This window comes from Haemaphysalis longicornis, unplaced genomic scaffold, assembly GCF_048455015.1.
Source record: "Haemaphysalis longicornis isolate Haplotype H1 unplaced genomic scaffold, Haemaphysalis longicornis Haplotype H1 scaffold_14, whole genome shotgun sequence".
Taxonomy (NCBI): Eukaryota; Metazoa; Arthropoda; class Arachnida; order Ixodida; family Ixodidae; genus Haemaphysalis; species Haemaphysalis longicornis.
The window spans coordinates 52288047-52314162 of NW_027526245.1; the positions used below are offsets into that span (position 1 = coordinate 52288047).

The following is a 26116-nucleotide window of genomic DNA, read 5'->3' on the forward strand; positions in this document are numbered from 1 at the left end:
AACAGCGGCTGTTGGAGTCGCGTATCCAAAACCCAATGAAACCGTAACTATGCAGAGGACATGGCGTGGTTGTTTAAGAGGGCTGTCCCAGAAATGTCGGAACCGAGGAAGCTGCGCTACCTGATCCACGCGTCAAAGAGCCGCTATTCGCAGGTATCGCATGAAACCCTCCTCGCACGGTGAAAGACTTCATCAGGAAGGCTACAGCCTTGGAGCGAGCCCTGCAAGAGAGACGCCGGCAGTAAAACCGCGTGAACGGCGCTTCGTCCGGTACTGCGGGCACCCTAACCAGTATGGCCAAGGACGCAACCCTTCGAGACATCATCCGCTCAATTGCACGAGAAGAGCTGCAATTGAGTGGCAATGGCGGGCTAGCACAAGCGCCTGCCTCTGTTGCTGATGTGGTTCGCCAAGAGATCCTACAAGCGCTTTCGATCGCGGAGCAGCAGATACAACCACCACGAGCGAGTTATGTAACAGCTCTCTGTCTCGAACCAACCCGGACTCCCGAGAGCTGATTCCGCAACGTACTCTCAGTCCCAAAAACAAAACTCAAATGGAACGCGTTCGCAGGTGTTAAGAAGCATGTGACTATCTATTATTATCAATAAATAGAAAGCTTTTTCTACTAAATATAAGAGGCAGCAGAGTTATTGTACTCAAACTTAGTCATTTGTTAAAGGACTAGCTGCACTAAACTTCCAGTTGCAGCGATACATTATTAAAAAAATATTCTGATTGTAAGAGATTGGTTTCAACACCATGTGTCTTCATTTTCTTTTGTTTTGATACTACATGATGATGCGCAATCGCCATGTGCAAGATGCATACAATTTTGACAAAACGGTACTAAATTGTTGCGATAATAAATATTTACAATCCGCTACACCGGTAAACTTTTTTTGCGTTTAAAGGGACAATGAACGCAATATACAACATGGTTTTATTTGAATTACCTAACCTTGAGTTATTCACTGGGATCCACTCCAGTCTTGATAGACATTTTTTTTACCAAAATACTCACAAACTATTTCAAAGCGTTCAAATTCTGCGCTGCAGTGACGTTATGGGCCCAGGTCAAGGCATATGGGCCATCACAAAAAACAATTTTACGTGTGATAACAGCAGTCAGCCTTTCGACTGGTGCGCTCCTTAAGACCTGCAGGACCTCCTACAACCATTCAGTCATGTGTCTCATCGACGCCTTAGTTTGGTGGCGGCCGATGGCACACGCAAGATTTTGGGACGTCAAGTTTGCGATACAGTTGGTACCATTGTTACCCGGAAAAAGCAGTCTTTCTATTAAACCTATCTTGAAGATTCCATTCACTGCCTCTTTGAACATGCCAGGTAAAATATAATGCCTCACTAACCTGCATCTGTAATTAAATGTGGACACAAGTCAACATTAATGTCAATTCAATATCTCGAAATGTAACAGGACAGCAAATAAAAACTACACCCGAGGAGCGGTCTTCATCAGAAGCAGATGCAAGGAAAAAATATTACTCACACTTTCTAAACTACGAACCATGGACGAAGGTTTACTACCCCTGTTTCAAGGGCATGGATATTGAATCAGTCGTGACACGCTTGCGCTTATTCGTACTTCTGAAGTATGTATATTTTTCATGTATTTACAGCAAACTTTAAAGCATATTATAAGTGTGTTTCGTCAGGTAAACAACGTCATTGTTTACTTCCGGGGGACTTGGAAGGACTAGAGCTTTATTTTAGCGGTCAAACGGAGCAATGTTTGTTTCACACCGATGGAAGCCCATGTATTAACCGGTATTTTCCAAACATTTACAACTTTTACGTTAAAAACATTTACAGTCTGAACAGCCTAGCGATGAAATTTAAATTAGAGCCTAATCTCCCAGTCGTCTTAGCGGTTAATCATCACATTTCTTTCGGTATAATCACAACACGAGTACAGTTACACTCTTTGAATAGCAGAGGTGTTGGCGATCAAGCGTTTTCGTAAGCCTGCGGTAGGCTTCGTGGTAAGCAGGGGTAGAAACGGGATCGTAGGCAAACAGAAATAGGCTGCAGCGGTCTTGGAGACGATGGTTAGTCTCCCTCAGACTACCATATAACAAAACTCAAGCTGCGCGCTACTCGTCTATGTATACCCCTAGTATAAAGTGTTGTAGCGACTCGCCATCTGGAAAGTGGACATCATGTCTACACTTTCACGGAACGCACCTATGCCCTCTACGCTCTTTATTATTCGACTACGTAGGCTGTTCGCGGCCCACCAAAATTAACGTTCGTGCCGGTCTATACACCAGTCTTTTAGCACTATAACAGTGTGGTGGATTCACGGTCATGTAGGGCATCCTGATAACGAGTGTGCCCAGAAGATTTCACGGGCGAGGCACCTCCATCGTACCGGAGTCAGCCCATCCTACCGTCATGCTTATCCTACTCTGCACAAGTGTTCGTGCACTACGCACGCTCCAGGTTTGCCGTAACGGCTGATGTCGTGGCGAGGTAGCACATAAGCCACTCAAAGCGAGCCAGCCGCCCTTGGTGGCTGATTTGCACGGTTTCTGAATCCATTTCTCAAGAGGACTGTTTTCCTTTCCCGAACTCCGCATATATTTCGCCAACCCGCCTCTTCTGTCCCCTCTGCTAACGCGGGTAATTTGGCCGCCTGTGCAGTGTTCCGCATGCAATAAGATTACCACACTGTATTTCCCGCTACTTGTACGATATCGGCCCTAGCTTTGCCCAATCTGAGGCCGCTGCGTTGACCGGCGTAAGCTTAGTCTTTGCACGAACGGATTCGTCCCTCTTAAGGCCCCAAAAAAACCATAAGCACGCTTTGGCCAATGTCCGTAGTGGCGGGTACGGCAGGGTTATATTATACTCACCCTTCTTGTGTACCTTCCACGGATTCTGACAATCCTGTTTTTGTGAAGGGTTTTCTTTTCTTGCTGCCAGATCAGCGTGGACACACGCAATGCGCGATCCCCTGACTATGCAGTCTTATAAAAAAACGAGATCGCTCACCATTGCGTTTGCGCTGTTTATGTTCAAAAACTGTATGATATATGTGCTCCAATGAAAGTAGTCCTGTAGACTCCATTGACAGGCATTTCTAACATACCGTAATTACCCGATTCTAACGCGCCCCCGATTCTAACGCGCACCCGATTTTCCAGGCAAAAAACCAAAAAAACTTTCACCTCCGTTTGTAACGCGCAAGGAACTTTGTGAGCAAGAAAAACGAATGCGAGAGAAACGGGTGATTTATTCCACGAAGTAATCTCACTCGTCTCACTCCTCGTAGCTTTCCGAGAGCTCCTTGTCGGCTTCCGCTGACCGCAACATCTCGTCATTGGTGCCGTCAAGCGCGTTCGCGATGCCACACTTCTGAACGAACGTTCAACCATGTTCGATGGGATCGTGGCCCACGCCTCGCATGCCCATCCCGCGAGCTTCTCCAGAGGCATACGCTTCAGCCAACCGCTCGTTGTGAACGCGTGCGAGCCGCTCGTAAGCCGCGGAAGCGGCGCACCTTCGTTGCCGCTGCTGCCATTGCTGTTATCAAGCACGCAAGTGGAATAATTTGAGGATTTGTGTGAACGCCGAAAGAAAAGCCTAGTCGCCTAGATCTGAAAAATTGTTGTGAAAAGCTTTGGCGCCATCTTGAGATGGCGATGGCGATGGGTGGAACGAAATTTCAGCTGTTTCGGCAGTTTCGATTTCGTATCCGATTCTAACGCGCATGCAATTTTTCGGCCTATTTTTGCGGAAAAAAGGTGCGCGCTAGAATCGGGTAATTACGGTAACTAGTGCCCAACAATCTAGAAAGACATGCTATATTGTTTGAGGCTTTTTAGAACTATAGCGGTGAGTTCTCCACCACATAGCAACCGCCTAGCCTTCATCGAGGTCCGAACTGCTACCGCACGGGTATGTAACAGAAAGAAGACTTTGCTCCATGTGACACTTCTATACGCTCCATCAAATCTAACACATTCCATTGGGGAGAGCTCAACAGTAGGCCCTACACAATGCACGAAGATTGCATGGCATAGAATATCTACCGCATTATTTTAGGTTATTTTCAGGGTACATTGGACGAATATAGCATAAAAAAATAAAATACCAAATTCGAATCATAAAACAATCTTCAAAATCTCTATGAACACCACGCAGCATTCGTTTTTCATGAAATCACCCTTTTCGGGCAATGTACGCATTAGCCTACTTTGAAATATCACGCGCAGAAAATGGTCTCGAAAACTACAAAAGCAATGATCGGTTTACGCGCTGTAGAACTGGCACATGTGTTTGGTTTAGGTTCCCATGGCACGACCGCCGAAATAAACTAATTTTTCTGCTCCTCTCCCGAGTGGACGACCAAACAAAAACAGCACTTTATATCTTATACACATTCTAGTGCGAAAAAAAAGCAGTCGCTTAACAAAAAAAAATCGTTCCACCCAAAAAAGGTTACAAGACGCAGCTCTCGCATGCTCTCAGAGCATATTGGCTCTTAATTTACGCGCTGTCTCCCAGAGTGATTGCACTTGCCCCCACGAGTCAGAATCACTCTCGTGAAAATATAGCCGTGGGTCTCTAAATTACTTTATGGAGGTATTGGTTCAGCTCACACAAGCGTAAAACGCAAGACGTGCGAGACACTCACCGTGCCAAAGCACGAGGCACCGTCCTAAATTTATGGTATTACGTGTGAACTCATGAGAGAGAGAGAGAAAGAGCGAGAGAGATAAACATTTATTGATCGAAAATAGGTTAAAGGAGCGGGTGGCCGCCGGCACAAGTCTAGCACCGACAGTAGCAGCTCTGGCCACGAGTGAGGCTTGTACTCTTGGGTCAGAGCTACCCAGCGCTCCGTCCCACTGTTCGTCAGAGGTTATTGAATGGAAAGTGGTCAAGAGAGCAGCCCCACATAGAGTGGGGAACTGTAGCACAGACACCACACGCGGGGCAGTTAGATAATATCCCCCGCACATCATGAACTCACCCATTCACAAGAACGTACCTGGTGACTCCTGCAAACGCACACTCTCCCTTGCAGGGCGCTACTGTACCACATTCATTCTTCCCTGTACCCATCACGTAACTGAGACCTTACCTAACTGTAACTGTGACCTCACGCAGCTCCACCTGGAGAATAGCCTTCCCGCGTACATTGCTTCTCACCATTCGAACATGAACAGTAATGGACAAATGAACCGCGATAACAAGCATATATATAGAAGAACACACAATTAGCGCACCGGTTTCTTTCCACGCAAGTCAAAATGACGCGTGACGAGTCACAAAACCAAAGTTTGCAAATGTGACTTTCTGAAATTAACAACAGCGTGCCCTTGATGCACATCAATGAACAGTATGTTTTTTGCGTATTCCGGTTCTTATTTTCATGCTCGTATTTTATTTGACCACGAGTCTACCTTGCGTTACGTATGATTGTTATTTTTGTTAAGACCAATTGTGGCACATGTCTCATGCACTGCAAACATCTGCTGCATTACCGGTTTTACACTTTCCTCAAGAACCTTCATGAAAGCTTTGAAGTGTGTATATCTTAGAATGATTTCTCACTACACTTTCACAGCCCTTTGTTTATTCGAGCCGTCTATTCCTATTTAGTACCACATGCGGTGTACAGTGGGATAGTTGAAGCGCTGTAGGTTGGTATTCTTCATTGTACATGTCAGCAAGAACAGGACAGTTAATGTGATATAGCGTATAAAAAGCCGCACTGATCCTGCTATGCCCCGCGGGCGCCACGCCACCGGACCCACTGTTCCGCTGCATGCCGCTGCAGGTTGTCTTTGCGCCGCAGTCGCTGTGGAGTTTAGTAGCGTCTAATTCACAATAAAAAGTTCACAAGTGTCTTCTTTCCGTTATGCCCGTGTAGTATGGGGTGATATGTATTATTTCTCGCACCCGCCTGGTAATTCATACTCCGCTTATTTGGAACAATTTTATTGTTCTCTGCGAGTTCGAATTAACGAGGGTTTACTGTACCACGTTTTTCCTGCACTTGCAAAAGGAATTTTGCAAGTTTATGTTATGCAAGTTGTTCATGTCATGCACATTCTTCACGACGCTTCATGTCGGAAATTGGGTCAAGATAACTTGATACCCGTTATCCCCGCGCGCTTCCATCCTGGCACCACGGAAACACTTGGTCGCTATTGCCGTTCTGAGTCCATTGTTCCGCGTCAGCACGCTCGGGTGACAGGAAGTGGAATTCCTGAGCTATAGAGGGCATTTCAGTCCCCGTTGTTGAATGCACCACTTTTTTTACCCCAATTTCATAAGTTCCCAGAAATAATGACGTTAGTCACAAACGCAAAGACAATCTCTGGTCAGGGCTCTACCACTGAGTTATAGCGGCGTTTTCTCGTGATTACCTTTTCCACCGAATAATACACTCAAGGGCAAATTAAAATAGTGAAGGAAGCAGCCAATTTGATTTTTCGCTTTCGCAACGACCTTTAATCCATCACTCTTGCTATTAGGGGAGCTTCCTTTATATCTGTGGAAGTGAAACACTGGACATCAACTCGGAAGGGCGACCGCTATGGCGTGTATTTCCTGTTCCGAGTAACTGTTGCTACGATTACGGCGAACGCTGCTGTCTGTCGTTCTGACCAAGTGCTTCCCCCATTATTGCGAACGGTGAAGGTTTGTTTTTACACCGTCTTGGCCAATCTCCCTTAGTGGGAATAGTTGGCTTGACAAACTTGCGCAAAGGACTTCGGGTGGCCGCGGCGAGGCACGCGCTGACGGTGGGTGCTAGGCAATTGTTTGGTATTTTTAACCGCGGACACAAAAAATTTTGATTTGCCTAAAAGCTTCGCTGTTTAAAATGGACTCGCAAGCTTTGGCCTATAAAAGACCTAACATAAACAATAAATGAACACGACTCTTCCAAAATAAGGAGCCATTGAAGAACAGGATCCTGTAATTTGCTCACTCAAAACACCAATCGGACACTTTGTGCGAGGTACTTGCTCAAAGTAAGCACATTTGCATAGGCATGTCGCACTGTCACACTTGATAAAAAAATTGAATGTGGACTCAGTGTCCTAATCAAGCGATTATGCACACTATCATGTCAGTCAACATAAAAAAATTGTACGCCATGCCGTGAGACTGAGAAGTCTTTTTTTATGCTTCTTTGCAACGCGTCGCAAAAAGTATTGCGTCCCAGCATTTCGTGAAAACGTGTTACACTGTCTTGGGTTATGCACAAAACGTACTCATATTAGAAAACCCAACGAGCAGACCCTTCTTCCTCCACGTCTTGGCCGGTAACATTTCTTTGTCTAAAAGAGAAAATTAGCTTTAAGGGATGCTGGAACGGCCATCTCTCTAATGCGGTATAGCACAATCTGCCTTGCGCCAGAACAAAACATTTCGTTATAGAGAGAGACCGGGAACCACCTTTCCCTACGACTTTAATGACGGTTTTTCTCGCAACAGTCTCAATACTTTATTAAAACTCGGACAGTTATAAACTTTAGAGACTCCAGTAATTGCTTTAAGTAGCCTATTCGGCACCTCAATTTTCAGTTACACACGAAACAATATGCAAAGGCAATACACCTAATAGTGATATCGCATTAAACAAAGGACACTTGCCTTACTCGACAAAAACGTCTTTCCGGCTCGTCCGCACCCACGCTCATGGCCAGATGAATGTTGATAATACTTAGTGTATTCGCTGCCCGTGGGCAGCAAGAAATAACGCACTTTGGCAACGTAGCACATCTTTTGTAAGATGAAACAGTTGCGGACAGTGGCACCTGCGAAAACAGCAATGTGTGACCTACGATTATTCTTTTGGGACAGTTCTCATGTTTCAAATTCCGGGTAGTCTCCGCTACCTTGATAATAATCCGGATGGACTCCTAGATAACGCGCTTGTGTATGTAGAACTATAGTGGCCCTGCCGGTCCGTTTTCTTTCATGCATTACTCAATTTGAGTTAATTTTGCAAACATTAACAAATGAAGGCCGATATTGAGGATTGAACTCACGAGCTCTAGTTTACAAGACCAGCGCTCTACCACTGAGCTCGCGCGGCCACTTCAAGCCGCATTTATGCGTAATCCACTCATTCAAGGTAACTTTAGAGGCAACTGAATCTGAATGCTGGCAGTGAGGATTGAACTCACAACCTCTCGTTTACGAGACCAGCGTCCTACCACTGAGCTATGCGGTTTTTTTCTTGATTTTCGTTTACACAAGTCACGGATAAATTGAAAACCGCACGCGCAACTTTTTCTGATGACAGGACCTAAAATAAACATCAGATGTACCTAACACTTACAACACCGATAGCCATTCTTGTTCGGGGTCCTGACTCTTCTACACTTCGTACAGTAGCTTAATATTTTCAGCAAAAAAATTGCTCAACATGACCGTATTCGGGTTCCCGTGTCGCAAAGCTGTCCTGCAACTCAAAATGGTATGTAACCCCAGCGCCATCATCAAGTCACACGGGACACCATCTTCGCGGTCAACCGGAAGCAACCTAATGCCACGCGCTGTTAAGGGCAGGTCTTCCTTTAGCGTTCTTTGTAAGACGTTCCCAACAACCCGCCCCTGTGGTTTAGTAGTCAAGGTGTTGCGCTGCTGAGCACGAGGACGCATGTTCGATTCCCGGACGAGGTGGGCGCTTCTCGAATGGAGGCGAAAAGCAAAAACGCCCGTGTGTACGAGATTCCGGCGCCCGCTAAATAAAGATCTTCAGGTGGTCAAAATTATTCCGGAGAACTCCACTACAGCACGCATCATCGGCTGCGTTACGTCGGCCCGTTAAACCCAACAATCAATCAACCCGTTCCGAAAAAAATGGGCGTCCCAGCAATCCGCAAAAACATGCTCCATTTTTTCGGCTTTGGCACACAACGCACATATGTTTTACCAGCCAAAAAACAAACCCACCTCCTCCATCTACGTTATAACTGGCAACGTTCCAGTATGACCTTAAAAAGCAAAGCTTTCACGGATACTGGGACCGCCTCTTATTACACGGGATAACACATCTTGCCCCGGACAAGAACTAAGCACTTCGCGATGACGTGGTACCGGGAACAGCATTCCCCACATATTATTTGTATGGATTTTCCTGGAAACAGTGGTTAATACCACGAACCATGTATTGGATTTGTGCCAATGTTCAACTCAAAATCGCACTGTAAGCAACCGAAATGACTCGAACACTTCCTTTATATAGCCTTTTACAGAAAAACATCTTTCGTTCTCACACGAAACAATGTACATAGGCAATGCATTTACTAGTGGGATATGCATGAAAGTGCGAAGATATGGATAACGTGTATCCCGCAAAACATAAAGCGATTTACCATTTAACGTACCAAAACGTGGCGTAGGCCAACATCCCGTGCATACTCTGCGAAAAAGGTTACCTCGACTGGAGCACTCCCACACCGATGACCAAATGAAGGCGGGAAATACTCCGCATTCGCTGCACGTGGACCCATGAACAATGTGGAACTTGCAGCACGTACCACAGCGCCGCCAAAATAAACAGGTTGCATACTGTGGCAAGTAAGAAAACAGACCATGGGCGAACGCCCCACTTCGTTGTTTTTTGCGCAATTTCTCTGCCTCTGATTCCCAGTTCTCGCCGCTATCCTGATATCTATCTAGGGGAACTCCGGAAAAAGTGCTGGTGTACACGTCAAACACTTTTTTAAACGCAGCTGGTGTTCTCCCAGATACCCCGGAAAGAACCCCGCACACTTGGCCCAATTCCCACAGCTGTTAGTGACACTACAATACTCCTTTGTCATCAGTATGGTTGCACTCGCACTCTCCTCGTCTTCACAAAAAACCGCCACATAATACGCGTATATTAGTAACTTCACTTCGCTTGTGTGTAAATGAAAACCACGTACTCCACTGTCAAAAACAAAAAGGTTCCAAATAAATGGAAAACAGAAGAGGAGAAGCTGGACATCCTTGTCGCACAGAAGACAGTACAGGAATACTTCCCGTGACATTCTTGTCAATTATAAGGTGCGTGCAGCAGTGAGAGTACGTCATACGCACTCCCTGTATGATCACATCACCAACATTTATATGCTCCAAAATACAAAAAAGAATCTCATGGCACACTCGGTCGAACGCTTTCTCGAAATCAATGTGGAGCATAGCGACCCTTTTAAAAAAGATATCACAACACTCCAGCACACTGCGCACAACATGAACATTTGTACTTGAAGTTGGATTTTAACGTCTTTTATTTCATTTAAAAACGTACCAGGCTGGGTACTTTCTATTTCTGTGAGGTAGACCAGTTGTGCTTCCAGCTCGTTTTCTTTTTTTCTTTCGTCATGGCGAAGGATGCCTGCTTTTTCTATTGCCATACGTTTTATATTACTTTTTACTTCTTCCTACATCGCACTGTAGGTGTTCGTTTGACATGACAATAGTTTTTCTAACTCTCCCTCTACACATCCCACGAATTTCTAATCATTTAGCAGGTTTGTATTGAACTTCCACAGGTCTCAGTTAAAATTGGTCATTATTTTCTTTGCTCCTACAGTAAACATCACTAAGCTATGGTCACTAAATGACACATGCTTTACTTCATATGCGCTGATCAGTGCAACTATCTCTAATGAACCGTAGGCCCGGCCGAGTCGGGCATGACACTCGCGCTGAAAATGCGTGTAGCGAGGGGTAACTCCGCTCCTGAGTGTGAGTCCTACATCCTATAGGCAATGGGTACCAATCATTGTGGACAACAGCAAAGAACTCTTATCACGTTTGGCTGAATTCCTGGAACGATCTTCAGTAGAGCACACACAGTTAAAATCACCCAAGAATATCACACGTCTGTCGCACTTCAAAAACGGTTCTACCAAATAAAAAAAACATTTCGATCATTTTCCTTATTACGAGCATAAACACAAATAATACGCCAACAGCATTCAATGTACGAAAAATCAACAAAAACAAACCGTCCCACCTCACTTGTTACACCCGCCTCTATCACTATACCTAGACTTTTTCTAATAAAAATTACGCACCCAGTGGACATACCGATAGCGTGGCTCAGACAAACGTAGTATCGTGCTGTAAATGGCTGGACCATCCGATCTGTATGCTCCTGGCTCTCGACTTTGGTCTCCTGAACGGCCACCAAATCTAAACCTTCGTCCAGAAGCAGCCGACTGAGCTGGTACTGCCTCCGCCTGGCCGACAACCCGCGGACATTAGCGCACAATGCATGACTTTTATCAGCCATTGACAAAGGTTAGGGGCGTACAAAACACTTTATCAACAAATAATGTGTACCGGTACTAGACACATTTCCCCTCAAAACACATAGCGTAATGACCGGACTAATATTTGCAGTCATGCTTGACCTTACCAACTTGTTGCACTTCGTGTTCAGGGCTCACCTTTCCACGTCGAAGGTGGTTCAGGTTCACATGGTCCAGCGCTTCAACACACAACACTCATAGCCGTTGCCCGCTAATGTGGGGGCGTTGCCGCCACCCTACGTCTTTTGTCCCGTTCGGTTTCAACTTGAAGGAAGACCGTCGCCCGAACGTTTCCCTTGCTGGTTCCGCAGACGTGGTAGCCGAAGGCTTCTCACCGCTGCTGCTGTCCTCCTTGCGCGGTCTTTTAACCACTGCGTCCAACTCGTCTTTGTCGTTGTCACTCTCGCCGCGTGGGTTGATTTTCAGCGGCCCCGACTCGCCCATTGGGTTGTCTTCATTTTGATTTGCTCTCCGGTGACCCCGTCAGCACCAGGAGTGCCTTGCAGAGCCGGTTCCGTCGTTGCGGGGTCCACCTGTGTTACAGGTGGTTCGGTGGGCGACGTTTCCCCTCCTCCTCCCGCAGCAGCTTCCACCTCCGCTCCGTCCATGGCCAGTTCGGAGTCTTCCTCGTTCGTCACGGGTCCTGCCACATTCGCGTACGTTTTCACGCACTGGGTATCGTCATGGCCAAGCCGAAAACAAACACCACAGCGTGGCACACGGCACTCACGTCGTACGCGACCGGAGCACTGGAAACGCAGGCACATGGGCGCCCGTCCAGGCACCACAAGCAGGGCTTGGTCACCGGCGACGCGAAGCTGATGCGGTAGGTCGTCGGCCTTGACACCTGGCTTGAGCTGAAGCGGCACCCATCGAGTCGTCGAACCTTTGTCTACGGCGCCGTGAACACGCCAGCGCTCCCTCGTCACGCTGACAACCTTGCCGTACGCGGCAAGGGCAACGCGCACGTCGTCGTCTTGGAAGTTGTACAGCAGCCAATGCAACTTAAACCGCACATCCTGGTTGCTGGGGTCGATAACGACGTAGCGGTGTCCTTTCACGGTGACTTCCTTGGCATGCACCATTTTCCTTGTTGCGTCTGCGCTGCTGAACGTTATCGCCCAAACGTGATTCATCTGATACACCCCCAGCGCGAGCACATCTGGGAGCAGCTTCAGACGAATCAAAGTGTCCCGGAAATCTTCTACACGATAAGGCCGGGCCCTGCGGTCTGCGTGCAAAAACACAGTATTATTTACGAACGACCTGATGGGATACTTGGCAGCATGACTTGATACTCCTGGTCTTCGCTAGCAGCTTTTCTGTTTCCTCAACCCTGACGGGATGCTGTATCCGCTCTAGGAGAGCTCATGTTCACACGTCCGCTCACCTCGGTGGCCGGAAGTGAAAATCTGCCAATGAGCTGTAGCGGCCCTGAACACCTACATTGTAGCGTATTCCCCTTGTTTTATGCTTATTTTACAACAAACAAAAAATGATTGCTGCCAGTGAGGATTGAATTCACGGCCTCCGGTTAACGAGACGAGCGCTCTACCACTGAGCTAGCCCGACTACCTGCATTGCTACGTATTCCCCTTGTTTTTTGCTTATTTTACAACAAACAAAAAAATGATTGCCGCCACTGAGGATTGAACTCACGGCCTCTGGTTCACGAGAACAGCGCTCTACCACTGAGCTATAGCGCCCTTTTTTTTTTATTGCCTGCTTAGACATTTTTACAGAACAGAAACAGACATGCATAATGTTAAAACCTGTGTGCCAGCCTTGGCTCACAGAGAGGTTTTAAAACTTCCTAAGGCACACTAGATCATCGAGGACAGGCAACCACTCTGGCGGTTCATCCTCTACACGGAGCACCTCCCTTATGTACTGCACACTTTCAATAAAGTTTTCCCTGACAGGTCGGGCATTGATGTCCGCATTTCGCACGGCCATTCTCGTCCTCCATATGCTGTGCAGGCTGAGCACCATGATTAAGTCATACGGTACACCACCCTCACTTTCCAGGGGCAGGAACCGAATACCCTGTGGGGTTATGGGTAGCTCCTTCTTCAACGTGCGCTGAAGGATATCCCAGTGGAACACCGGGTCCCAGCATTCAATAAACACATGATTGACCGTTTCCGGTTTTTTACACAGACTACAGTTTGTTGTCCATGGGACGAAGAAACCTCTCTCTGCTAACCATACATTTACAGGTAGCGTCTCGCTGTGCAATTTAAAGAAAAAAGATTTCATACTTGGTTTTACGGGCATTCTTTTAACCCTCATGAGAACATCAGATCCGGAGCCATTTCCGTATAACGACCTTTACAGTGGTACTGGCAAACAAACATCGACAAGGTCCTTGTACAGGCACTTTCTTGAAACGCTAGACAGGTATTCAAGTCAGAACCGCACTTTCAGAAACTCAAATGACAGGGCTACTTCTCGTAGGTATCCCCTTACCCCATTACCAAAATGACTGCTAGAGGACACAACAAACTCAGGTAGGACATGTTTCAACCGGACTTGAATAACCGTGCGCAAGAATAAATCTTTTTGGTCCCGCAAAAAACAAAACCTTGCGACAACTTGTCGTAAAAATAAATGGCAGAGACCAAGTCCTCCTTTCCTTACTGATCTGAAAAGATTAGTACGACTCGTTCTTTCCCAACTGGAAGACCAGATAAAAACAGCAAAAACCCTGTGGATTTTTTGAACATTTACACGAGTCATGCATAACACTTGTAGCATGTACCACACTTTGGTTAACAAAAAAAGGTTGCAGATCGTGGCACGGGCAAACATCGAAAAGTTGCGCCCTTGCCAGTTTCTTGTTTTTTCCCTCAGCTTTTCTGTCTCGTCACTCCAGTACTGGCCAGTATCACGGTAATGTTCCAGCGGCACACCGAGATACTTTGTCGGCAAAGCTGCCCATTGTATGTTCTCGAAAAGAGGGGGCGTTGAGTTCCAGTTTCCGTGCCAAAATCCCGAACATTTATCCCAATTAACTACCGCTCCTGAATTTTTGCAAAAGGACTTCACCACCTTAACTGTTTCACTTACGCTCTCTTGATCCGGACAAAAACAGCAATATCATCTGCGTAAGCGAGCAGTTTTACTTTCGCACTCTGCAATTGGAATCCTCGTATTCCCTCCTCCTTCATTATTCTTAGGCAGAAAGGTTCAAGATATATAGCAAAAAGTAGTGGGGATAATGGGCAGCCTTGCCTGACCGAGCATCCTATGTTTATCGCCTCAGTTACGTTTTTGTTAACAATGATGCTCGCTTTACAACCGGCGTAGGCCATTTTTGTACCCTCCAGAATAACGGATCCGACATTCACGTATTTTAAGATGCTAAACAGTACATCGTGCGATACCCGGTCAAAAGCTTTCTCCAGATCCAGTTGCACCATTGCCACACGACCCGAGAAAGCATCACAGCACTCCAAAACACTTCTAGCTACATGAACATTAGTGCTTATTGTGCGGTGCTTGATACCACAAGTTTGATGTGGACCTACCAGGCACTGAATTACGGTTTGCAACCTTCGTGCTACGACCTTCATGTAAATTTTATAGTCTACATTAGTCAGACTAATTGGCCTATAAGACTTTACGGACAGTAGCTTTATTCTTTCCTCGCAGTTTGGTATCAAGACTATGTAGGTCTCCTTAAACGTTTGCGGAAGCACACGTATTTCGTACGCCTCCACAAGCACTTCACATAAAAACACTGCCGCCGCCGTTTTAAATGCCTTGTAAAATTCTGCGCCTAGGCCATCTGGACCAGGTGACTTGCCAACGCTCAGCTCATCGATTGCTCTTTCTAGTTCCCCAACACTAATTGGTGCTTCGATTATGTCACATACATCTTTATCTAACTTGGGCATGAGCGGTAAAAATTCCTTAGCGAAACCTTCATCCTCTGGAATGTGCGTGCCCAGCAGTTCTGTGTAGTACTCTACGAATGCGCGCTCAATCATTTCCTTGTTGTCTGTAACGTTATTACGGTACGTTATTTCCTTTATTATGTTCCTCTGCGCATAGCGCTTTTCGTCTGATAGCGCACGCTTTGTGGGCATTTCTCCCATCCACATTTTATCTGCGCGTGCTCTGACGATGGCTCCCCTGTAGCGTTCAGTATCGATTGCTTCTAGCCTGTTTTTCGTATCTCTTATCTCTTGTTTGAATTCCCCGGGGTTTATGCTTTCTTCTAGCAGAAAGGTACTTAACTGTTGGCGTAGGTCTTCCTCATTCTTTCTTCGTTGTTTATTTAGAATCGTGCTCCTTTCTATTGCGCTAATCTTGACTTGTTCCTTAAAAAGTTCCCATCTGGCCCCCCAGCTCATTCGCATGTCCGTGTGCATATTAGTAAAAAGTTCGTTAACTTTGGTTGTAAAGGTTCATCTGTAAGAATGCGACTGTTCAATTTCCACAACTTCCAGTTCCATTTCGGTACGTTTTTCTTTGTTCCAAGGCTGCAGGCCACTAAGCAATGGTCGCTGTAAGCCAAAGCCTCGACCTTGTAATTGGCACACAGAGGGACTAGTTCGCTTGAAATATACACGCGATCAAGTCTAGCGTGGCTACTCCGTTGATAGTGGGTAAACCACACTGGGCCTTTGGGCGTGAAAAGAGCCACGTCTTCAAGAGAATTTCGTTCAATTATATCCATCAAACACTCAGCACCCCTATCTCTAATGCGCTCTTTTGTTGTTCTGTCTTCTTGCATGCACACACAGTTGAAGTCACCAAGCAAAATTATAGCCCTTCCGCAATCAAGGTGTTTACCAAAGCTTTGAAAAAACACTTCCCTTTCGTTTTGTCGGTTAGGTGCATAAATGCATATCACTCTCCATTCAGTGTTGGAAAAAGAAAAATCGCAAATCACAAAGCGGCCACAGGGATCCACTACGACCGTCTGCTCAACAATGCCCAGTGATCGCCTAATGAAAAGAGCGCACCCAGCCGATGTCCCCACAGCATGCGAAACGCACACATTGAAATGTGCTGTGAAAGGCTGCACCATGCGGTCTGTCACTTCCTGGCTTTGTACTTTGGTTTCCTGCACTGCAATTATATCTAACTCCCTGTCCGCAAACAGCCTACTAAGCTGACATTGCTTCCTTCTCGTTGCCAATCCTCGGACATTAACTGTGGCAACATTAATTGCAGTATCTAGGCGTACAGCCATTTGAGAAAAAAATCAGACCGCATGCCGCTTACCTCGGTGATTTGACGGATACATGGATGCGTCAGTATTGGCGTAAATCACTGTGGCAAGAAGAACAGATACACACAAATTTTTCACGACGGTGGCTTTGGGGGCCTCTTCTCGCCGACGTGAATGTTCGGCTTTGGGTCGAGGCGTTTCTCCTTACTGCTGGTCCCGTTGACGAGTTCTCCTCTCGGTTCGTCACATCACCATCCGCAGCACATTGTCCCCTTGGACGCTTAGACGCAAGCTCGTTCACCGCACCACCTTTCCCACGCGTTACGGCGTCCTCGGCATCCATGGAGCCGTCGCTCGGGTAGCCGTCGTCTGTACTTGGAAGTGGGGTGTCTTGAGGCAGCCCCTCCGGCGCCTGTGTGGCTCCAGGTTCTTCCTTGTCCGTCGTCGCCTCGGTGGCAGTACCTTTGGTGGCGTCTCCTTTTCCTGCTGACACGTCGCATGGGGTTGAGGTACGCTCGAGAGACGGGCTTCCGACGACCTCCTCTGCTTCCGCCTCGTCCATTATGAGCTCACTTCGCTCTTCATTCGTACCGGGTCCTGTGGCCGCCGCATACGTTTTCACGCAGTTGGCGCCGTCATGTCCAAAGCGGCGGCAGACGTTGCACTTGGGAACTCGGCACTCCCTCCGAATGTGCCCAGTTTGGTTGCAGCGAAGGCATAGCGGAGGCCTTCCTGGCACAGCGACGAGAGCTAGCTCGCCCCCGACACGCAGCTGATGTGGCAAATCGTCCCGAGCCACGCCCCCTTTGAGGCGAAGCACTACGATGCGTGTCATGCTGCTGAAGTTCGTGCAGCCATTAACGCGCCACTTTTCCTTCGTCACTTCAACAACACTGCCGTAAGGCGCGAACGCTTCCTTTATCTGGTCGTCCGGAGCATTGTGCAGGACCCAGTGAAGTTTGAGGCGGACGTCTTGGTGGCACGGGTCAATTACCAAGCACTTGTGGCCCTTGACGGTGACTTCTTTCTTCAAAAGCAATTTCTTCTTCCCGTCATCACTCTTAAAGGTAACTGCCCAGATGTGATTTATTTGGTATGTGCCGAGAGCAGCTACGTCGGCAAGCATACCGTCATGCATTAACGCGTCACGGAAGTCTTCCACGCGGTAAGGCCGCGCCCTTACGTCGCCATGCAAAAAGACAGTGTTCAAAACAACAGACCCGGTTGGCAGAGGGGGCAGAACAACAGAGTATTCCTGGGCTTCGTTATCGCTCCTGGTACCGCGGCCAGACTTGGCCGCAAACGCCGCTCCGACGGAGCTCATGATTCCGCGTCCGTACGCGAGCGTGACCGGAAGTAGAATCGAGCTATAGCGCCCCGACGACCTGTACTGTTGCGTATTCGCATTGTTTTTTGCTTCTTTTACAACAAACAAAAAAAATGATTGCCGCCAGTGAGGATTAAACTCACGGCCTCTGGTTTACGAGACCAGCGCTCTACCACTGAGCTATAGCGGCCCCGACGACCTGTATCTTTCCGTATTCCCCTTGTTTTACGCTTATTTTACAACAAACAAAAAAATGACTGCCGCCAGTGAGGATTGAACTCACGGCCTCTGATTTACGATAGCAGCGCTCTACCACTGAGCTATAGCGGCTTTTTTTTTTCTTTATTGCCGGTTTCAAACAAAATCCAGAAACAACGGTACATATGATAAAATCGCTGACTTCACTCAAGCCAGCGCTACATAACTAAAAACGGGGCATAGACAATACCTTTTCAAATTCATGCTACCATTCAGGAGTACAGTTCTGACTCTTCCACATTTCTACAATACGTTGGGCACTCTCACAGAAATACTGCCTTGCTGGCCTTCCGTCTACGTCACAGTGCCGAAACGCCATTCGAGACCTCCATATTCCGTGGAGGACCAGCAACATCACTAGGTCGTAAGGCACTCCATTATCGTTTTGCACTGCCAAAAACCGGATGCCATAAGGGCTCAACGGAAACTCCTTTTTCAATGTTCGCTGAAGAACGTCCCACAAAAACACCCCATCCCAACAATCCAAAAAAACATGTTCCACCGTCTCGGGCTTTTTACACGAAGAACAGTCCACACCACATGGCACAAACAGACCCTTTTCTAACATCCACGTTTTAACTGGTAACACTCCACAGTTTAGTTTAAAGAAAAATGTTTTAACACCCGGGGGAATGGCCATAGCTTTTACACGTTTCAAAACGTTCTGCCCGGGGCCCACCGGAAACATGGATCGGTATAAAGGAACAGGAAAACAGATTTCAGCAAGGTCTTTATACAGCTTTTTCTTCGACACGGCACTCAAGTACTCCATAGAGAACCGTACACAAAGAAATTGTGTCGCTTGAACAACTTCTTTTAAATACCCGTGTACTCCTCCATTGTAGCTTTGACATGACGTAACAATAAATTGGGGCAATAGCCTGCCTAACCTGACTTGAATAACAGTGCGCAGGAAGGGGTCCTTTACCTCGCGCAAGAAATAAAAACGATTCACCACTTGTCTCAAAAAAAGATGCGAGAGCGATAAACCGCCTTCGCGTACTCTTCGAAAAAGATTCGTCCTACTCGTCCTTTCCCAGGACGAGCCCCAAACAAAAACAGCACAAACGCGATGCAGCCGCTGAACATTAGCGCGAGAACAGTGGATCACTTGCAAAACGTACCAAAGTTTCGCGAACAAAAATATGTTGCACACCGTTGCGCGCGCAAACATCGACAGCGCACGCCCCTTCCCTTCCCACTTTTCCGCTTTATCACGCATCGCAGTCGTCTGGCTTCGCCAGTACGGGTCGCTATCTCCGTAGTTTTCAAGTGGCACGCCTAAGTATTTGACCGGCACAAGCTGCCAGTTCATACCTTCAAAGACACTAGGGGTTACGTCCCAATTGCCGTGCCAGAATCCCATGCACTTGCTCCAATTTACAGAGCTCCCAGTATACTCACAAAATGTCTTAAGCAACGCAACTGCATTGCTAATACTTTTTCTGTCTCGACAAAATAAAGCGATATCGTCCGCGTATGCCAATACACGTACCTCGCATGCCTGCAACTGGAAACCATGAATATTATTGCTGTTTATTATGCTAGCACAAAACGACTCGATGTACAAACAAAAGAGCAAAGGGGACAGCGGGCATCCTTGCCGCACTGAACGCGTAACAGTTATTTGACGGCTCACTGACTTATTTATTACCAGCCTTGTTGAACACCCCTTATACGCCATTCTTACGCCCTCCGTTATTACTTTTCCTAGGTTTATGTTTTCCAAAATAGTATAGAGTAGCTCATGAGAGACCTTATCAAAGGCCTTCTCAAGGTCTATTTGTAGCATGGCTACAACCTCATCCATGCCGTCACAACACTCGAGAATGCTCCGTGCTATGTGTATATTACTAGTTATAGACCTTCCTTTTATTCCACATGTTTGGTGTTCGCCTACTATGTCTATTATCACACTCTGTAACCTCCTTGCTAAGACTTTCATTAATATTTTATAATCTACATTCGTTAAAGATATCGGCCTATACGCAGTAACTTTTCTGAGCTCTTCTTTTACATCTGTTTTGGGTATGAGAACAGTGTGTGATTGTGAGAACGAGGGTTGAAGTCTTCCTAGTGTGTACGCTTCTGTGTACAGGTCACATAACACTGGACTTAGGTGATTGCGGAAAGCTTTGTAGAACGCAGTGCACAACCCGTCAGGGCCTGGAGACTTTCCAGGACTTAATTCGTCGATAGCCTTCCTAACTTCTTCTACTGTAATTGGTAATTCTAAATGTTCTTTTAGCTCTTCATCTATCGTCGACAAGAAATTTAAAAAATTGTCCTTAAATCGTTCTAAGTCTACAGGTTGACACGGAAACAAACCATCGTAAAACTCACAAAAAGCATTGCTTATTGCTTGTTGTTCATCGAGAACCTGCCCTTTATACTCTATTTCCGCGATAGAGTTGCGGGTTGCGTATCTCTTTTCAGAGCTAAGCGCTCTCTTTGTAGGGGCTTCCCCTAACATGAACTTTTCCGCACGAGCTCGCACTATCGCGCCATGATATTTTTCTTGTTCTATAGCCTCTATCTGATGTTTCAAAGTTTTAATGTCTTCCTTGAACAGTCCAGGTGACTTGCACTCTAGTGCAGAAAGCGTCTCCAGGTTTGCTCTAAGCAGGCCTTCCTTTTTTCTTTTCTCATAATTTAAGGCAGCTGACCTTTCCAATGCTGACATCTTAATTTCTGCTTTGAAGTTCTCCCACTTAGAGGCACAGTCACATGTATCCTGTTCAAGGTTCCTAATCTTTTTCGTCACTTGTTTTACAAATTCTTCATCCTTCAACAATAAGCTGTTCATTTTCCACAAGTCCCAGTTGAACGACTTTTTATCTTTGCGCTTTCCAATCAAGAACGACACTAGGCAATGGTCGCTGAACGACACGGGTGTAACACTATACTCCGAGCACTCCGGCAGAAGTTCTAACGAAATATATGCTCGGTCTAATCTTGCGTGGCTCGTGCCTTGAAAGTGGGTGAATTGGATCTCCGTCTTACATTCCAACGCATCCCCCACGTCTTCCAAACCAAAATCTGCCGCGATACCATTCAATGCAATCGTGCTTCCGTCGCGATAAGGAGTACAAGTAGATTTATCGCGAGCCGAGCACACACAATTAAAATCTCCCATTAATACGACAACCCGTTCTGTGCCAAGCCACGCCCGTAATTCTTCGAAAAACGCTTTCCTTTCATCGGCTTTTGTCGGCGCGTACACGCAAACAATACGCCATTCTTTTGAGGCAAAAATAAAATCACAAATAACAAAGCGCCCAGACAAACTGGACATCACGTTTTGCACTACTGCGCCGCTGCTCCGACGTATTAAAATGAGACACCCAGTCGATAAACCAACGGCATGGCTGACACAGACTTCATAACTGGAATTGAACACCCCCACCATCCTTTCCGTGCTTTGCTCGGTCTCTACTTTAGTCTCCTGAAAGGCCACGACGTCTAACTGCCTTTCGCTGATGAGTCTGTACAATTGACTTTGACGTTTGCGCTCAGAAAGACCGCGTACATTAAGGGTGGCACAACGCAGATGATATGAACACCGCATGAATGGAAGATGAAGGCACGTCGCACATTGTTACACATGCGCTACAGAAACACTGGCCCCACCCCCTTTTCTACCCCTCATAAAAGAAAAAGTGTTGTCCGTGCCGTAACGCTCACTCGAAGACCGCTCCCCCCAAAAAAACAGCAAACGTTTCGCTTACGGTGGCTTCCCCGTTGCATGTCCTCTGTCATAAGGCGTGGTGTAGGGCTTTGGCTTGAAGCTTGGACGCCTCAGCATAACCCCTCCCACACTTGCCTTGACGTTGCCGGAGTCACCAGAGTCCTCACGATTGTCGTCCTCCTTACGCGGCCGCTTGACGGTGGCTTCCGGGTTGTCTCCGTCGCCGTCGCCGGCGTCACGCACTTCACGAGTTAAGGCGGTGTTCGTGGAACCCGCCCCAACACACTCCTCACTTTTCGCGTCCAGCGCAGGTGCCTCTGGCGTAGGGTCGTTCTGGGAGGTCGATTGCTGCTCCGCGGGCGCAGCATTTACGTCCTCCACGCCTGGTTCCGCCAAAGGGTCCCCGGGTGCGGACGCACCACCTCCGCCGGCTGCCGCAGCCTCCGCCTCCTCCTCGTCCATACGGTTTTCGGCCGCGTCCGCGTCTCCGACAGGTCCGGTGACATGTGCATACGTCCGCACGCACTGCGTCGCTTCGTGACCGAAGCGGCGGCAGACAGTGCAGCGCGGCAGCTTGCAGTCGCGCCTCATATGGCCCGTCCCCGAGCAGCGGAGGCACTGCGGGGCCCGGCCTGGAACGACCACGAGCGCCTGGCCGCCCGCAACCCGGAGCTCGTGCGGCAGGTCGTCGAGCCTCACGCCGGCGTTGAGCCTGAGGGTCACCGACCGCGTCGTCGAACCTTTCTCATTCATGCCCTTGACACGCCACCTCTCGCGTCCGATGTCGACGACACGCCCGTAAGGAAGCAGCGCCGCTCGCACCTCGTCGTCCGGCACGTTGTACAGAATCCAGTGCAGTTTCATCCGCACATCCTGGTTCGCCGGATCGATGACGAGGCACCGGCGCTCCTTCACCTTCACGTCGGTGGCCGCGAGCATGCGCTTCACGCCGCTTTCGTCCCTGAATGTCAGGGCCCATACGTGGTTCATTTGATACGCCCCCAAGGCAAGCACCTCGGGGAGCAGTTCCAAACGAGCCAAAGTGTCCCTGAAATCTTCGACGCGATAAGGCCTCGCACGAACGTCCGCATGAAGAAAAATGGTGTTTAAAACACACCGACCTGTTGGCAGCATTGGTAAACTGACGGGGTAATCTCCGGATTCCTGGCCAAAAAACCTGTTTCCGCGGCCAGACATGGCCGCATTCACCGCTCCTGAGGAGCCAATCATCCCGCGTCCGCACACTAGCGCGGCCGGAAGCAGAATGCTTCGGCTATCTGGGCGACTGTGACTGAGCTATAGCGGCCCCGGCGACCTGTATTGTTGCGTATTCCCCTTGTTTTATGCTTATTTTAGAACAAACAAAATTTGATTGCCGCCAGTGAGGATTGAACTCACGGCCTCTGGTTTACGAGACCAGCGCTCTACCACTGAGCTATAGCGGCCCCGGCGACCTGTATTTTTCCGTATTCCCCTTGTTTTACGCTTATTTTACAACAAACAAAATTTGATTGCCGCCAGTGAGGATTGAACTCACGGCCTCTGGTTTACAAGACCAGCGCTCTACCACTGAGCTATAGCGGCCCCGGCGACCGGTATTGTTCCGTATCCCCCTTATTTTACGCTTATTTTACAACAAACAAAATTTGATTGCCGCCAGTGAGGATTGAACTCACGGCCTCTGGTTTACAAGACCAGCGCTCTACCACTGAGCTATAGCGGCCCCGGCGACCGGTATTGTTCCGTATTCCCCTTATTTTACGCTTATTTTACAACAAACAAAATTTGATTGCCTCCAGTGAGGATTGAACTCACGGCCTCTGGTTAACGAGACCAGCGCTCTACCACTGAGCTATAGCGGCCCCGGCGACCTGTATTGTTGCGTATTCCCCTTGTTTTATGCTTATTTTACAACAAACAAAATTTGATTGCCGCAGTGAGGATTGAACTCACGGCCTCTGGTTTACAAGACCAGCGCTCTACCACTGAGCTATAGCGGCCCCGGCGCCCGGTATTGTTCCGTATTCCCCTTGTTTTATGCTTATTTTACAACAAACAAAATTTGATTGCCGCAAGTGAGGATTGAACTCACGGCCTCTGGTTTACGATACCAGCGCTCTACCACTGAGCTATAGCGGCCCCCACGACCTGTCTTTTTCCGTATTCCCCTTGTTTTATGCTTATTTTACAACAAACAAAATTTGATTGCCGCCAGTGAGGATTGAACTCACAGCCTCTGGTTTACAAGACCAGCGCTCTACCACTGAGCTACAGCGGCCCCGGCGACCGGTATTGTTCCGTATTCCCCTTGTTTTATGCTTATTTTACAACAAACAAAATTTGATTGCCGCTAGTGAGGATTGAACTCCCGGCTTCTGGTTTACAAGACCAGCGCTCTACCACTGAGCTATAGCGCCCCCGGCGACCGGTATTGTTCCGTATCCCCCTTATTTTACGCTTATTTTACAACAAACAAAATTTGATTGCCGCCAGTAAGGATTGAACTCACGGCCTCTGGTTAACGAGACCAGCGCTCTACCACTGAGCTATAGCGGCCCCGGCGACCGGTATTGTTCCGTATTCCCCTTGTTTTATGCTTATTTTACAACAAACAAAATTTGATTGCCGCAGTGAGGATTGAACTCACGGCCTCTGGTTTACAAGACCAGCGCTCTACCACTGAGCTATAGCGGCCCCGGCGACCGGTATTGTTCCGTATTCCCCTTGTTTTATGCTAATTTTACAACAAACAAAATTTGATTGCCGCCAGTGAGGATTGAACTCACGGCCTCTGGTTTACAAGACCAGCGCTCTACCACTGAGCTATAGCGGCCCCGGCGACCGGTATTGTTCCGTATTCCCCTTGTTTTATGCTTATTTTACAACAAACAAAATTTGATTGCCGCCAGTGAGGATTGAACTCACGGCCTCTGGTTTACAAGACCAGCGCTCTACCACTGAGCTATAGCGGCCCCGGCGACCGGTATTGTTCCGTATTCCCCTTGTTTTATGCTTATTTTACAACAAACAATATTTGATTGCCGCCAGTGAGGATTGAACTCACGGCCTCTGGTTTACAAGACCAGCGCTCTACCACTGAGCTATAGCGGCCCCGACGACCGGTATTGTTCCGTATTCCCCTTGTTTTATGCTTATTTTACAACAAACAAAATTTGATTGCCGCCAGTGAGGATTGAACTCACGGCCTCTGGTTTACAAGACCAGCGCTCTACCACTGAGCTATAGCGGCCCCGGCGACCGGTATTGTTCCGTATTCCCCTTGTTTTATGCTTATTTTACAACAAACAAAATTTGATTGCCGCCAGTGAGGATTGAACTCACGGCCTCTGGTTTACAAGACCAGCGCTCTACCACTGAGCTATAGCAGCCCCGGCGACCGGTATTGTTCCGTATCCCCCTTATTTTACGCTTATTTTACAACAAACAAAATTTGATTGCCGCCAGTGAGGTTTGAACTTACGGCCTCTGGTTTACAAGACCAGCGCTCTACCACTGAGCTATAGCGGCCCCGGCGACCGGTATTGTTCCGTATTCCCCTTGTTTTATGCTTATTTTACAACAAACAAAATTTGATTGCCGCCAGTGAGGATTGAACTCACGGCCTCTGGTTAACGAGACCAGCGCTCTACCACTGAGCTATAGCGGCCCCGGCGACCGGTATATTTCCGTATTCCCCTTGTTTTATGCTTATTTTACAACAAACAAAATTTGATTTCCACCAGTGAGGATTGAACTCACGGCCTCTGGTTTACAAGACCAGCGCTCTACCACTGAGCTATAGCGGCCCCGGCGACCGGTATTGTTCCGTATCCCCCTTATTTTACGCTTATTTTACCACAAACAAAATTTGATTGCAGCCAGTGAGGATTGAACTCACGGCCTCTGGTTTACAAGACCAGCGCTCTACCACTGAGCTATAGCGGCCCCGGCGACCGATATTGTTCCGTATTCCCCTTATTTTACGCTTATTTTACAACAAACAAAATTTCATTGCCGCCAGTGAGGATTGAACTCACGGCCTCTGGTTAACGAGACCACCGCTCTACCACTGAGCTATAGCGGCCCCCACGACCTGTATTTTTCCGTATTCCCCTTGTTTTATGCCTATTTTACAACAAACAAAATCTGATTGCCGCCAGTGAGGATTGAACTCACGGCCTCTGGTTTACAAGACCAGCGCTCTACCACTGAGCTATAGCGGCCCCGGCGACCGGTATTGTTCCGTATCCCCCTTATTTTACGCTTATTTTACAACAAACAAAATTTGATTGCCGCCAGTGAGGATTGAACTCACGGCCTCTGGTTTACAAGACCAGCGCTCTACCACTGAGCTAAAGCGGCTT

General features: G+C 47.6%; 24 non-coding genes and 1 pseudogene across 24 annotated transcripts; all 25 read right to left on the minus strand.

Annotated features, from left to right (window-relative positions):
* Positions 1-12931: 12931 nt before the first annotated feature.
* On the minus strand, positions 12932-13003 carry Trnat-cgu (transfer RNA threonine (anticodon CGU)). Its single transcript has one exon. It is a non-coding gene; the product is annotated as a tRNA-Thr (tRNA).
* A 97-nt stretch (positions 13004-13100) lies between these two features.
* On the minus strand, positions 13101-17803 carry LOC144164893 (uncharacterized; annotated as a pseudogene).
* Positions 17804-17924: 121 nt separating this feature from the next.
* Positions 17925-17996, minus strand: Trnat-cgu (transfer RNA threonine (anticodon CGU)). The gene has a single exon. It is a non-coding gene; the product is annotated as a tRNA-Thr (tRNA).
* A 68-nt stretch (positions 17997-18064) lies between these two features.
* Trnat-cgu (transfer RNA threonine (anticodon CGU)) lies at positions 18065-18136 on the minus strand. The gene has a single exon. It is a non-coding gene; the product is annotated as a tRNA-Thr (tRNA).
* Positions 18137-23125: 4989 nt separating this feature from the next.
* Trnat-cgu (transfer RNA threonine (anticodon CGU)) lies at positions 23126-23197 on the minus strand. The gene has a single exon. It is a non-coding gene; the product is annotated as a tRNA-Thr (tRNA).
* A 67-nt stretch (positions 23198-23264) lies between these two features.
* Positions 23265-23336, minus strand: Trnat-ugu (transfer RNA threonine (anticodon UGU)). The gene has a single exon. It is a non-coding gene; the product is annotated as a tRNA-Thr (tRNA).
* A 67-nt stretch (positions 23337-23403) lies between these two features.
* Positions 23404-23475, minus strand: Trnat-ugu (transfer RNA threonine (anticodon UGU)). The gene has a single exon. It is a non-coding gene; the product is annotated as a tRNA-Thr (tRNA).
* Positions 23476-23542: 67 nt separating this feature from the next.
* Trnat-cgu (transfer RNA threonine (anticodon CGU)) lies at positions 23543-23614 on the minus strand. The gene has a single exon. It is a non-coding gene; the product is annotated as a tRNA-Thr (tRNA).
* A 67-nt stretch (positions 23615-23681) lies between these two features.
* On the minus strand, positions 23682-23752 carry Trnat-ugu (transfer RNA threonine (anticodon UGU)). Its single transcript has one exon. It is a non-coding gene; the product is annotated as a tRNA-Thr (tRNA).
* Positions 23753-23819: 67 nt separating this feature from the next.
* On the minus strand, positions 23820-23891 carry Trnat-cgu (transfer RNA threonine (anticodon CGU)). The gene has a single exon. It is a non-coding gene; the product is annotated as a tRNA-Thr (tRNA).
* A 67-nt stretch (positions 23892-23958) lies between these two features.
* Positions 23959-24030, minus strand: Trnat-ugu (transfer RNA threonine (anticodon UGU)). Its single transcript has one exon. It is a non-coding gene; the product is annotated as a tRNA-Thr (tRNA).
* A 206-nt stretch (positions 24031-24236) lies between these two features.
* Trnat-cgu (transfer RNA threonine (anticodon CGU)) lies at positions 24237-24308 on the minus strand. Its single transcript has one exon. It is a non-coding gene; the product is annotated as a tRNA-Thr (tRNA).
* A 67-nt stretch (positions 24309-24375) lies between these two features.
* Positions 24376-24446, minus strand: Trnat-ugu (transfer RNA threonine (anticodon UGU)). Its single transcript has one exon. It is a non-coding gene; the product is annotated as a tRNA-Thr (tRNA).
* A 67-nt stretch (positions 24447-24513) lies between these two features.
* On the minus strand, positions 24514-24585 carry Trnat-ugu (transfer RNA threonine (anticodon UGU)). Its single transcript has one exon. It is a non-coding gene; the product is annotated as a tRNA-Thr (tRNA).
* A 67-nt stretch (positions 24586-24652) lies between these two features.
* Positions 24653-24724, minus strand: Trnat-ugu (transfer RNA threonine (anticodon UGU)). Its single transcript has one exon. It is a non-coding gene; the product is annotated as a tRNA-Thr (tRNA).
* Positions 24725-24791: 67 nt separating this feature from the next.
* Trnat-ugu (transfer RNA threonine (anticodon UGU)) lies at positions 24792-24863 on the minus strand. Its single transcript has one exon. It is a non-coding gene; the product is annotated as a tRNA-Thr (tRNA).
* A 67-nt stretch (positions 24864-24930) lies between these two features.
* On the minus strand, positions 24931-25002 carry Trnat-ugu (transfer RNA threonine (anticodon UGU)). Its single transcript has one exon. It is a non-coding gene; the product is annotated as a tRNA-Thr (tRNA).
* Positions 25003-25069: 67 nt separating this feature from the next.
* Positions 25070-25141, minus strand: Trnat-ugu (transfer RNA threonine (anticodon UGU)). Its single transcript has one exon. It is a non-coding gene; the product is annotated as a tRNA-Thr (tRNA).
* A 67-nt stretch (positions 25142-25208) lies between these two features.
* Positions 25209-25280, minus strand: Trnat-ugu (transfer RNA threonine (anticodon UGU)). The gene has a single exon. It is a non-coding gene; the product is annotated as a tRNA-Thr (tRNA).
* Positions 25281-25347: 67 nt separating this feature from the next.
* Positions 25348-25419, minus strand: Trnat-cgu (transfer RNA threonine (anticodon CGU)). Its single transcript has one exon. It is a non-coding gene; the product is annotated as a tRNA-Thr (tRNA).
* Positions 25420-25486: 67 nt separating this feature from the next.
* Positions 25487-25558, minus strand: Trnat-ugu (transfer RNA threonine (anticodon UGU)). Its single transcript has one exon. It is a non-coding gene; the product is annotated as a tRNA-Thr (tRNA).
* A 67-nt stretch (positions 25559-25625) lies between these two features.
* On the minus strand, positions 25626-25697 carry Trnat-ugu (transfer RNA threonine (anticodon UGU)). Its single transcript has one exon. It is a non-coding gene; the product is annotated as a tRNA-Thr (tRNA).
* Positions 25698-25764: 67 nt separating this feature from the next.
* On the minus strand, positions 25765-25836 carry Trnat-cgu (transfer RNA threonine (anticodon CGU)). Its single transcript has one exon. It is a non-coding gene; the product is annotated as a tRNA-Thr (tRNA).
* Positions 25837-25903: 67 nt separating this feature from the next.
* Positions 25904-25975, minus strand: Trnat-ugu (transfer RNA threonine (anticodon UGU)). Its single transcript has one exon. It is a non-coding gene; the product is annotated as a tRNA-Thr (tRNA).
* Positions 25976-26042: 67 nt separating this feature from the next.
* On the minus strand, positions 26043-26114 carry Trnat-ugu (transfer RNA threonine (anticodon UGU)). Its single transcript has one exon. It is a non-coding gene; the product is annotated as a tRNA-Thr (tRNA).
* Positions 26115-26116: the final 2 nt, after the last annotated feature.